The sequence below is a fragment of the Xenopus laevis genome, chromosome 5S, assembly GCF_017654675.1.
Source record: "Xenopus laevis strain J_2021 chromosome 5S, Xenopus_laevis_v10.1, whole genome shotgun sequence".
Classification (NCBI taxonomy): Eukaryota; Metazoa; Chordata; class Amphibia; order Anura; family Pipidae; genus Xenopus; species Xenopus laevis.
Genome location: NC_054380.1, coordinates 37,528,007 through 37,541,406, shown reverse-complemented (window position 1 = coordinate 37,541,406; position 13,400 = coordinate 37,528,007). Strand labels below are relative to the sequence as shown.

General features: G+C 35.6%; 1 protein-coding gene across 6 annotated transcripts in view; it reads right to left on the bottom strand.

The window, feature by feature from the left end:
• birc6.S (baculoviral IAP repeat containing 6 S homeolog) overlaps positions 1–13,400 on the bottom strand; it is a 166,355-nt gene that overhangs the window by 24,414 nt on the left and 128,541 nt on the right. The gene's annotated exons all lie outside the window — the stretch shown is intronic.

The following is a 13,400-nucleotide window of genomic DNA, read 5'->3' as shown; positions in this document are numbered from 1 at the left end:
CAATGAACTGACCCTTGCTTTTGTTTGTTTGTGTCACAGAGCCACATTTCTAAGCCTCTCTTTGCAGAACCATTTTTATGTTAACGATTTGTATCCCGGCATCTAGTATATGATATAAGACCTTTCCTTGTGCCTTTACATGGTCATGAAGCACCTCAGTGACTTCTTATATCCTTACAGTATACATTATACCTACAGACAAAGCTTGCGGCCTTTTCTTAGGAGGATAACGGACAGATTTGCCATTTAAAATATAAAACTTAGACTGTAAACTTCTGAACAGGGACCTCCTTCCTCCTTGTTTTATACTACATGGCACCTAATCTCTGTGTATTCATGCTTATTTATTGTATTTATTACAATACTTGTCCTCCCAGTGTGTACTTTTGTATATTGTACAGTGGATTGTACAGTGATGCGTATCTTTGTAGTGCTTTATAAATAAAGTTATACATACATACATATATACATAAGACCGTCAGTTCCAAAGTCATTTCAAAGCATAAGTTTAACTACAAGCAAAGGCTACTTCACAGAATGCCTACAGAATTAGCATGAAGTTCTATGACACCAAAGAATGTAGTCTGCAGAATATTATGTATATTGGTATGTGGCCTGTCTATTTTTCTTGAAGACGTTTCACCAGTCACCCAACTGGCTTTCTCAATTCAGAATAACTTGTACATAGGATCTTGCTTCGCTATATATCCTCTGGAATGTTGCTCCAATCAGTATAATCTGTTTATCATAATCCACAATAATGTCATTAAATTAGGTGTTGATTGTATTAGCAAGATTGGAGCTTTAATGTGTTATTAAACCTTCCAGGGAGGGGTACCAAAACAGAATTGTATGTGGCAGACAATAGATGTCGTAACCCCTCTATTCAACCTTGGTTTTTCAGTTTTTACATATATGGCTTAACACCTCTTCTGAACCAGTCGCTCTCCAGGTCTAGAATCTGGACTTGGCAGTCTTTAAACGTGTGTCCTTTTTCTTTTAGATGTAGGTACACGGCTGAGTTCTGATGCACAAGTTATTCTGAATTGAGAAAGCCAGTTGGATGACTGGTGAAACGTCTTCAAGAAAAACACAGCAAGTCCAGTTGATTTGGCTTATTTCTATAGATATGTCATGACCTGGATGAATGAGAAGCTTCACAAACAAAGATGAGAGACGTCATCTAATTTCTGTAGTAGAAATTCCAGAAACAGAATCATGGTTATTCTGTCCAGTTGAACATAGTTGCCAATTACCCTGATTTTATGCAATGCATAATGCCATAATCTTAGCGGTAGTGGCCCATAAACAATGAGAATTAAAACAATGAAACATAACTTTTCTTTTTAACATTATCTGTTGCTTCAAAACTCTACATATTATTGCTATAGGATTGAGCTTCCTATCCAAATATAGTATCCAAAAACTGACTAGGTCAAATCTGCATCTTGCTTTATATCCAGATAGACAACCTTTTAGCAATCTACTGCTTGCAATTTAGGAACACATTTGCTAAATATACAGTAAATATATATATTAACCGGTCAGAGAGGTGTTACTCCACCCCCAAAAACTGTCTTTTTTTGCATAAAGAAAGAAAATACAATTCTAAGAAACTTTCCAATTATTACATTAATAATACAAATGTTCAATGTTTGTACAGGGTTTACTTATGCCTATCAATTCTCTGATTAAAAATATCTTTATATTTTCTTAGATATTTTGTTACACATTTTCTTACAAATTTATACAGTGCCAACAAATTTGCGAAAGGGCTTTGCAGAGACTGAACATTCACATCAGTGCCTGTAACAATGGAGGTTACAATCTGAGGTCCCTATAACACACATTATAGTCAATGTTCTCCATTAATTTTAAGTTATGTTGGTTATTTACCATATGGGTAAATGCAAGTCAGGCCATTTGTGATTTGGTAAACACAGAATTTGATGGTGGTCTGACATTCCCCAATATTGTTATTAGAATTAGGCACACTGGGATTTAGGAATAGTGGATAAAAAAAACTTAACCTGCCTGTATGTTTTTTGGCATGCGGGAAGAAACTCACCATTCACAGGGAGAATTTACAGAATTTTGGCCTCCTCCAGGTCTGTTACATTTGATCAGATCCAGTAACACAGAGAATATAAACAGGTGCCTTTAAAGGCAATTACACTTGCAAATAACAGTATAACCGTTGTAAATGTGTAATGTATATTGGAAAACTTAGCAGAATTAAACTTTTTTTTGAGAGATTACTCATTTCATAAATAGCAGTGGCTACACAAGGTTTTATGCATTCTATACACCTGAGCTAGTCAATGAGTAGTTCCATTAATCTATACTTCACACAGATTAGTTTAGTGGTGTAGTTCATTTTGACTAATTACAATGTTCAGATCAATTGCGCTTATATTTTTCAAGAGTGTATGTGCATAGCATGTGTGAATGATGTATACTGAGGTTAAGAACAAATACTGTTATGACATACCTGTGTACCCCATTGCATTGCAACACAATTTGGAGCACTTACCCCCATTGTTATAATAACCTTAAGTGACTTTAAACAATGTATTTTTTTTAAATCAGGAAATCTTTTCCACCTCTTCTAACTTCTTTTGTAGCCCCTTTTCCCTTGTAGGGACACTAGCAACTGGGGGTGTTTAAATGCCTATAGAGCCATGTAATATAGTTTTCACTTTACTCTTTGATCAAAACTTTTTCTAGACTTTTAAAATACTCTTTCATCCTAGCCATTTCTAGTCTAGACAATGAAGTTAGATATTTCTGTCCATAGACCAGCGAGGCAGTGCTTTGTAAGCAATAAATACAAGTCTTATGTCAGCTGTTTGTCTCTAGGTTACATGCCAATTACACTTAGTTTTTTTTTCTATCTCAGATCTGACATGGTGTAAAATAACAGTATATATCTATATTTTGTCCCCTCCACTCCCAGAGTATGACATTTAATTCAAGTGTATGAGCAGTGATTAATTAGGTGACTTTAAGTGCTATAAAACATTACATTCACCTTTCCAAAATCTATGCTTATGCGACTAGTCCGGTACATTTTGTCATATTAAGAATGTAAAAATGAAAGCTGCAGCCTCCCAGTTATTAATTACGCCGGAAATTAGGGCTGCATTTACAAATAAAAATAACATCAAAGTGCAGCAGGTATATTAAGCTTGAAAGATGTGCTAGGAAACTGTGTAAGATATTAGATGCCCATTATTGAAGGTGCACCACATCATAACAAAAGGGTGTATTTGTTCCTGTTAATAATCAATACTTTTCCTTCTTCCCTTCCTTTCTTCTACCCTGATGCTTGTACTGATAATTTTACCAAGCACTGTCCAAAGAATGTTTCAAGCACAGGGGACCCTAACCCCATAGAGCCTAAACAGTTTATATAGCTGTATACAGGCCAGTGCAGATGTGGCAAAACCTAGCAAAATAAAACAGAATTCTCGCACCTTAAAGTACATGTTCACTGAAGAGGCCTGTAGCTGAATGAGTTAATAAGTGTAGAGCTGTAATGCTGTTATAGGCTCTAGTTTTAATGAACAAGACATATCTTTTTTCAAAATGTATTGACATAACTAATAAATGCTGTCGATCTCTGTAGCTGTGTTTCTTGTTACAACCATAGGTTTCCTGGGGAGAAAACGCTTTTCTGCTTGTGACCAGGACAAGCAAGGAAAATGGATTTGTATATCAATGAAGACTGGCACACTGTTACCAAATTACTGTACTATTTTATGAATACAAAAGGAATACATTATAATTGGGTTTAATTGTCTTTCAAATGCTTGATGCCTGCATTCTTTTGCAGACTTTAGTAAAGTACATTGTAAAATACAATTCATCAACAACTAACCAACTAATTTTCCTGGGAGCATCAGTCTCGAAATACTTACATTAGAAAAAGCCAGCCAATTACCTTATCTAAGGAATAAAAACACGTTTCTTCATGGCAAAAAACGCTAAAGCTTTTACTAGCATAGTTTTTTTTCCTGGCGGCTTTCTGTCAAAAGTTTTAAGAGATATAATTTCATAAAGAAAATATAGAAGTGTTTTGATGTTGTTCTGCTCAGGAAGGACATCTGAGGTTTCTCTGCTCAGGAAAGAGATCAGAAGTCTCAGAACACTTCTCTATTTTCCTTCTGAAAAAATACTGTAAAGTTACAGGAAGTGATCAATCAGCAGGCGGTTGTTTATTATATTGCCATGTAATAACTTAAAGGGATCCTGTCATCGGAAAACATATTTTTTTCAAAACGCATCAGTTAATAGTGCTACTGCAGCAGAATTCTGCACTGAAATCCATTTCTCAAAAGAGCAAACAATCTTTTTATATTCAATTTTGAAATCTGACATGGGGCTAGACATTTTGTCAATTTCCCAGCTGCCCCTGGTCATGTGACTTGTGCCTGCACTTTAGGAGAGAAATGCTTTCTGGCAGGCTGCTGTTTTTCCTTCTCAATGTAATTGAATGTGTCTCGGTGGGACATGGGTTTTTACTATTGAGTGCTGTTCTTAGATCTACCAGGCAGCTGTTATCTTGTGTTAGGGAGCTGTTATCTGGTTACCTTCCCAGATATCACTCCAACTTGCAGTACAGCAGTAAAGAGTGATTGAAGTTTTCAGAGCACAAGTCACATGACTTGGGGCAGCTGGGAAATTGACAATATGTCTAGCCCCATGTCAGATTTCAAAATTGAATATAAAAAAATCTGTTTGCTCTTTTGAGAAATGGATTTCAGTGCAGAATTCTGCTGGAGCAGCACTATTAACTGATTCATTTTGAAAACATTTTTTTTCCCATGACAGTATCCCTTTAAATAAATAACGTATGTTGCAATTTTACATTCAATTTAATTTTAAGGTATCCTTATCCTTTAAAGGCGCTTCCACAGAAGCGAAGCAAAATAAACCGTAAACCTGTCAAGTCTGCCTAGCTGCTGGCATCCTTCAAACGTACAGTGCTGAGCAGCAAGGGAAAGCTGCCAGCAGAAGTAGAACTACTGTCGGTTTCTAACAAGGTTTTTGGGGAAACTTATTTAATTATTTTAAAAAAGAAAAAAAACATAGGGGCATGCCTTCTATTTTAGAGGTCTGTAATGCAATGGCAAATATATTTGCTCTTGACACTAGAGTGGTCCTTGTTGTAGTACAATTGCAGAAATCATGGTCATTTTGCTTAGTAAACATGGCAAAGGTATTCTTGGTTTTTAGACCAGTGCTTTCCAACTGGAGGTCATAGACTGGATGTGGGGTTGCAGAAAAGTGACAATTCATAGGATGCAAATTAGACATGCCCGCTATAATAGTTTCATTATTAGTAATTACACAAGGCATTTATTGGAATTTCCAACCGCACCTCTGCAGGATCTATTTTATTAATAAATGTATTAATATCTTTACCATAGCAGGATAGCTTTTTATTAGAAGGTTAAAAAGGTCTATTGGACAAATATTTATGCTCAGCATTGAGACTGTAAATCGGGGTGGAAATGTAGTCAAATATATTTTGAAGGCTTGGGTATTGGACAAAATACAAAGTATTTGACCAAATCTAAACTCAGCACATTTTAAATACTACATGTACAGTCCAGCTATAACATAACCAAGTAACACATGTATGTGCACAATATATTAAAGCCATTTGGTAAAATGCTTGTATTACCAGAGAAATTGAAATGTGAACGTTTAGCAGAAAATCTAAAGATATGAAAAAAAAGCATACAAATGTCTGACAGGTTGATCAGCATTTCATATAATTACATTGCAGGGCAGTACAAACACAGAATGGATGCATGCACAACAACAACAAAACCCCATGAACATACATACGTAAATTCACACGTATGAGGTGCATTTTCTAATTTTCAGAAGGTTAGTTTAAATAATTGCTTTCCATAAACATGCTTGAGGGACATTACCCTCTAGCCATCAACATTGGTTACAGCTTGATGACGCACACAGTGTGAACCATCTGATTTTGGGTGGTGTGCTTGACTACAAAGGAGGCAGTGCCTAATCAAAAAACAATATGTGTCTGTCAAAACAGAGAATGGGCAAACCAGAAAAGTAGGTGCATTTCAGTGCCCTAATGTCACCATTTGTGTCACAGCCTTTCTTCAGCGAGTCAAAGGGTTAACTCTCTCCTCCTCCCCCCCCCACTCGGTGCACAGGCTACTCTGGGATAGTTGCAGGATTCAAATGTGCCTGGCCCGACAATGTTGCTGCTGCAGCGCATTGTTATGTAACTGGCTGTCTGGGAGGGCAGATTGTAGCTCCTATACTCTGCAACTGCCAGGTGCGTGTTTAGTCAATGTCACTGTTCGCTACAGTAATGCAACTCCAAGCACGACCACTCTGTCTGGTGGAGCTGGCTGCTGAATTACACAATATGCAGAAGGATTCCTAGGAATTATTTGCAAATGATGCCTGCTTAAGTGTGAACTACACCTGGTGCTGGAAAACTCTCAGGTTACATACAAATCCCAAGGGTAGATTTTTCTCAGAGAGAGCAGTGGCTTGAAAATTCCCCGGAATGATGCATTTATTAAGAAAGGGAAATTTACTGCTTTATTTTAAGGGTCTTCGGGAGAAGGGATTCCCCTCAGGCCAATGACAAATCCCTTGTAGACCGTGGAAAGAACAAACAATTGCACAGCAGGAGCTACCTGCTAAACAAAGGGATAACACAACTTGGATTCTGAACTGAGGACAAGGCTCTTGGAAAGCGCTTCTCTTTCTGTGGATCAATAATGGGTAGCATCTTTTTCACGCTGCATGAATTCATCGGATTAATGATATAATAAGGATCCTCAAATTGTGTGGCTCTAAGCAATGTCTTTTTAAAGGGAACAACGAAAAGAAATTGTGCAGCTCAAGTGGAAGGCAAAAAAAGGTTGGTTTTCCATTCTATGAGGGACAAAGAAGTATGCCTGATGCCACTGTACTCTTGATGCACAGTAGGGTAAGGAAACATTCCATCTAATAAATGTGTTATTCTGCATGCTACAGATGATCGGGCTACGGATGATCGGGCTGTAAAAAGCTTCATTCATTACAATGAAACACAGACACCATTTTATTGAATGAAACTACAATGCTTCAACCTCAGCATGGAGACAAAAGCAACGGGCACAAAGCATATACGTTCTGTTAGACAGCTACATGTGTAATTGACGGTTTATAAGATTTAGCAAAACGCACAATAGCCCCACTTTAGCTCTTAATCCCCATAAGGGTCTGTAACACAACATAGTGCACTCTGGTATTTAAAGAATAATAGGAACAACAGACTAATTATGGTAAAATTAGGAATAACAATATTTATTAATCTCATTACAGATGATGCACAAAAATGGAGTCTTTCAGCATAGCTTTGCCTCAGCTTTAACATATGCTGCCCTAATTCCTTTAAATGACGGGCACAAGTACATTATAAACAAAAGTGTTTGGGTGGCAGTGATACATGGCAGGAGATGGAAAGGAGTTCATCTAGGGCTGATTTACTAGTACACAATGAAATCCATTGCACAACCAAAATACTGAAGAACCCTCCCTCATATTATACATGTCTGAGAGACGCATGTAAAACCTGTGTGTAGAGGGCAGTTTGTATTTATAAATATATATTACCTTAAGCATATTATCAGCATTCACTTACAGTTTTATAAAATAAAACCCTAAACAACAAACAACACCGTTAAAGCATCGACATGGGTTAAAGGGGTTGTTCACCTTTGAGTTAACCTTTAGTATGATGTAGAGAGTGATATTCTGAGACAATTTGCAGTTTGGTATTTATTATTTGTGGTTTTTGAGTTATTTAGCTTTTTATTCAGCTGCTCTCCAGTTTGTAATTTCAGCAGTCTGGTTGCTAGGGTCCCAATTACCCTAGCAACCATGCACTGATTGTAGAGACTGAAATATGAAAAGGAGTGGAACTGAATAGAAAAATGAGCAATAAAAATAAGCAATATTAATAAATGTGTAGCCTTACAGAGCATATGTTTTTAGATGTTTTCAGTGACCCCTATTTGAAAGCTGGACAGGATCAGAAGAATAAGGCTAATACTTGAAAAACTAACAAATAAATAATGAAGGCCAATGGAAAAGGTGCTTAGAATTAGTCATGCTAGAACATACTAAAAGTTAATTGAAAGGTAAACCACCCCTTTACTGGGAAATTATATTCCAAGTGCACAGAAATGGATTTTAATCATCCAATGTACCAAATTGTTTATAGCTACGTCTGATGCATTAAATGACAATGGTAGTGCATGTTTATCCTTTAAATGAGTGTATGGTTGATTATAATTACACTCGCATTATATATACATCTACATGTAAACCTCTCTCTAAATATCTATCCATATTTATTTATATCTATCTATATCTCTCTACATATCTATCTATATCTACATATCTATCTATATCTCTCTCTCTACATATCTATCTATATCTACACATCAATCTATATCTACACATCAATCTATATCTACACATCAATCTATATCTCCATATCTATCTATATCTCCATATCTATCTATATCTCCATATCTATCTATATCTCCATATCTATCTATATCTCCATATCTATCTATATCTCCATATCTATCTATATCTCCATATCTATCTATATCTCCATATCTATCTATATCTCCATATCTATCTATATCTCCATATCTATCTATATCTCCATATCTATCTATATCTCCATATCTATCTATATCTCCATATCTATATCTCTCTCTCTCTCTACATATCTATCTTTATCTACATATCTATCTATATCTACACATCTATCTATATCAACACCCACACACTGATTTCAACATTGTGCCGCTTCTTATTAGTGACCTGCATTACCCCATTAACCTGTTTTCACATTTAGCTTCCAGGGACATTTCTAGGAATATCCAGCAATAAAGCACCTATCACTTTGTATTAGCTTTGCCTGGTTAGAAAGGAAATGCAGAGAGATTGTGCAAAACGTAGATTTAAACATTACCTCTATACAAACACATTTATGTATTATGGAATTTGCCGTGTTTTCTCGTCTACCACAATGTACTATATAAAGCACAGACCAAGTAGACTTTAAACTTGTAATAGATGTAATATTTTCAGTGCAATATTATTCCATTGCTTCTTTTCTAGACAGTCTTTGGAGGAGTACTGAAGACATTTCTGGGGAAAATGGTTACGTCTGCTATATCAGCAGCAGCAGCAGAAGTGAAGAGACAAGAGGAGAAAGAGGAAAAAGAAGAGTCCATCTTGGCAATGTTGGGAATTATAGGAACTGTTTTAAATCTGTTTGTCGTAATTTTTGTGTACATCTACACCACCCTCTGATGGTTTATAGCAGTACTGAGCATCTAACAGGTGGGGGTGAAATGGTTCCGACTGAAAACATGGCAGGAACTGAGAAGACATTTCAAGAAGGTCCCTCAAAATGCTATCCAATACATTCCAGTGCTAAGTGCCTAGATGGATTATGGGGAATCACATGCGTCCGTCACTGCAGATAGGATTATAAGACTACGTAAATCAAGATGTGCAACACCACACTGGTGCCACTGATACAGAGAGTCAATTTAGTATTGCAACTGACAAGTGATTTAAAAATAAAATGCCTGAGAGGGCTCTGTTACTGCCATATTATATACAAGATACAGGAAATGGTCATTCAGCATCCATCTGTATATAATAGCACTTCACTCATCCGACCATTTGTAGAAAAAGGACAGAACAACTTGTACCCTTCACTTATACTCCATGGAATACTATACTACTACATGTATGGGACCTGTTATCCAGAATGCTTGGGACCTGGGTATTTACAATAACAGGTCTTTTCGTAATTTGGATCTTCACACCTTAAGACTACTAGAAAATCATATAAACATTAAATAAACCCAATGGGTTGGTTTTGCTTCGTATAAGGATTAATTATATCTTAGTTTGGATCAAGTACAAGATATTGTTTTATTACTATAGAGGAAAAGAAAATCATTTTTAAAATTTTGATTATTTGATTATAATGGAGTCTATGGGAGACGGCCTTTCCGTAATTCGGATCTTTCTGGATAACAGGTTTCTGGATAACGGATCCCATACCTGTAATACTACTTCCATCTGTGCTCGTAGATCTAAGGATGGATAATAATCCTTTTCAATATATTCTTTACGTGAATACCCTTTTTTTTTCCCTAAAAGCACTTTATTAAATTTCACACCGACCACTCTGATTTACCTACTGTGAATGACAGAAGGAAGCATTTTATCATAGGATTCTAACATTTTTATACTTCAAAGTAATAACTGGTTGGGTGGGCAGGTGTCTTGAAAGCCATTAACTAGATTTTCGATTATACAATTGGATGCTCAGGAACAAGCCCATGTGTCACGGCTAGGCAAAATGTAACTCTCCAGCTACTGTTGAAAAGAAAAAAAAACATCATTCCCAGGCTGTTAGCTGGAGGCATTAAGGTTTCCTATGCTACTGTCTTCAAATGTAGACTTTTGTACAATACTCAACTGGTTGCTTTAGCTAGAATAAGCAAAATTGGCTTTGAGGTTATCCATTAACTGGGCAATCTAAAAACATTCCGGTTTCTTTCAGCAGAAAAAAAAAATGTTTACATGTATCTAGAGAAGTTACCAAACTCACAGGAAGCTTAGGCCATTGGAGATCTTGAAATATAGTCAATAACTAATATTAAAGGACTAGAATCACTAACCTAAAGTCAATATATCCTTTAGTTACTTAAGACCTCATTTAGACCTTTTCATTTACTGCTTAATTTGTAGCTTCCTTGTGCTGTACATACAAGCACTTCTACCACATTCATTATATAGTTAGTGATAGCCTATTAATGTAGATCACAAAAGCAATGCATTGATATTCCAAGTTGAGTTGATGTTGTCTGTTATGGGTGCAGTTTATAAAATACAGCAACACATTATAATAATACAATACAGAGTGTTTTGCACGGATTGTATCCCTTGGTTGGAGAAGCTGGTACTTTATAAGTTTCTCTGCAGGCAGTTAAATAATTGTAATCTTTATAAAAGCTCTATCATAAATTATTGACACTAAGCAGAAACATTTCGTGGGGGGGGGGGATGCTCTCTCTGCCTACAGTAAACTTGACCCATATTGAATTTCTTGATTCTCTTATAAAATTATGTGATTTTTATGACTCTTTATGATGTCCTAAAGCATTTCAAACAAAGCCACAAACAAGAAGCCATAGAAACAAACACCAATGGATGCATTTCTTAACACATCTGGAAACATAAATTCATTTCTGGAGGCTGGAGAACCACAATTCCTGCGGAAAGCTTTAAAGTTTAAGAGCGTGTGATTTTATACCATCATGCATTTAATAAAGCTGAAAACAGGTTCTTTGTACATTTATATAAAAAAAACAGTAATTCTCACTAAAATTCACATAAAATTTTAAACAGCAACATTTGACATTTCTTCTACTAAAATTATATCTTTTTGGGAGAGAAACACTGCGATTGACCATATCTCTCCTCTTCCGCTTAACCCATATTAAAACAGCTTGTATGAAATTTCAGGGGCAAAAAGACAAATGCCTCTACATTTTAAAATGTTTGTACAACTTTTTTTTTTTAATAATCAAAAGTTTATAACTGCTCCAATTATCCAAGGAAAACACAAAATATACACCAAGTGCCCAGAAGAAACTTTGTATCAGCTTCTTATTCAGCAAAGTGTAAAATCAGATTAAGTTCATAGTTGCTTAACACAATTTATGTAAGAAGTCAAAATTCAAATAAAACTAGTATGTTTATATAACCAGTATGTGGTTTGTTACCAACAAATGACCAGAAATTAAAGAATTAGACAACTACATTTTTGGGGGGTTAAATTAAGTATGCAGAATAATGTGACTTTTCTTTTACAGATACCATAGCTTCTATGTACTTGTCTGGGTCTAAATTAACCATCTGGTGTGATCGTAGGCGAAGCACTACAATTAATCTGTGTAGGTGTATTCACATGGAGGTTTCTTGCTCAGCATTCTCACTGAGGATATTAAGCAATGGCAGGATTCAAACACATACTCATTGAGTAAACTGGTCATCATGCCTTTATTACATTTTATACTCTCAAACTAAAAGAAAATACTTTTACACCCATACGCCATTAGTAAAATACAATACCTGTGAACAAAGTTTGACATTACAGTGAACGGATTAATAATTCCCACAAAACTGATGTTCAAAATAAATAGGTTGAACCTTAGCCCAAGAAGACTACTACTGGTGGGTAAAAATTCTATGGAGAGGAAACAAATTACAATTGAAATTACAAAAAAATGTAAATATATTCAAAAAAGGGAGAAAAAAGTACTGGGAGACTTTGTATGTTTTCCCTCCTTGGATGTAAACAATGCCCCCTATATTCTGTTATAAAATGGAGGAGACCCAGCATTATTAAGAGAAATTTTAGGAAAACAATATGATTTACTGAATCATGAATTTTGCAAAAAGCATACTACTATAGTAATGCAATCTTTTGTTGGAACTTTGTGAAAGTACACATCAGCTGTATCCTCTATCATTGCAGACCATGATGTATATTGTTAGGCTACAAAGCAGTATTATATTCTTTTGTAATGTATTAAAAAATAAAGAAAGCCCAGCAAGCAAAACATTGATGTCTTAAATCATTGGCCAGTGGAATAATTGTAATTAAATTTTTTGCTACTTTTACACATTACCGGGGTTATTTAATAAACTCTAGTCAGGCTGTTTGGGGCGAAACTAAAAATCTTTTAATTTTTCGAGATTTATTAAAGTTTGATACAGCAAAAGCCCAAATGCAAAAAACCTCCATCTCAGACCTGCTGAGGTTGTTTATAAGTCAATGGCAGAGTTCCCAACCGTTTTTTAAAGCCTGAAAATCCGACCTTTTTGGGATTTTCAGGCAAAAATCTGAAAATTCTGGCTTTTTGGAAAGAAGCCAGAAAATATTATATGATTCAGGAAAGAACTCAAAAAAAAATAAATAAAATCATACGATTCAAGTTTTCGCTCGATTTTATTGAGTTTTTAACCAAACCGAAATAAGTTCAAATAGTGGATTCTAGTTTGGTCAAACTTAAGAAAAAAATCAGCAAATTTCAAATTTTGATAAATAACCCCCTACATGTATATTGTGCCTACCAAGGTAAAAAGACTCAGTCCCTAATAATCCATATTCTATACATGTGCATATTTTAACAAATGTGGAAAGGGTTTACACTAGCGACGAGTGAAGTTTTTCGCCCAGTTTCGAATCGAAAAAGACGCCCATAAACCCCAATGTGCATAAAAAAAAATGTCTTCCATAGACTTCAATG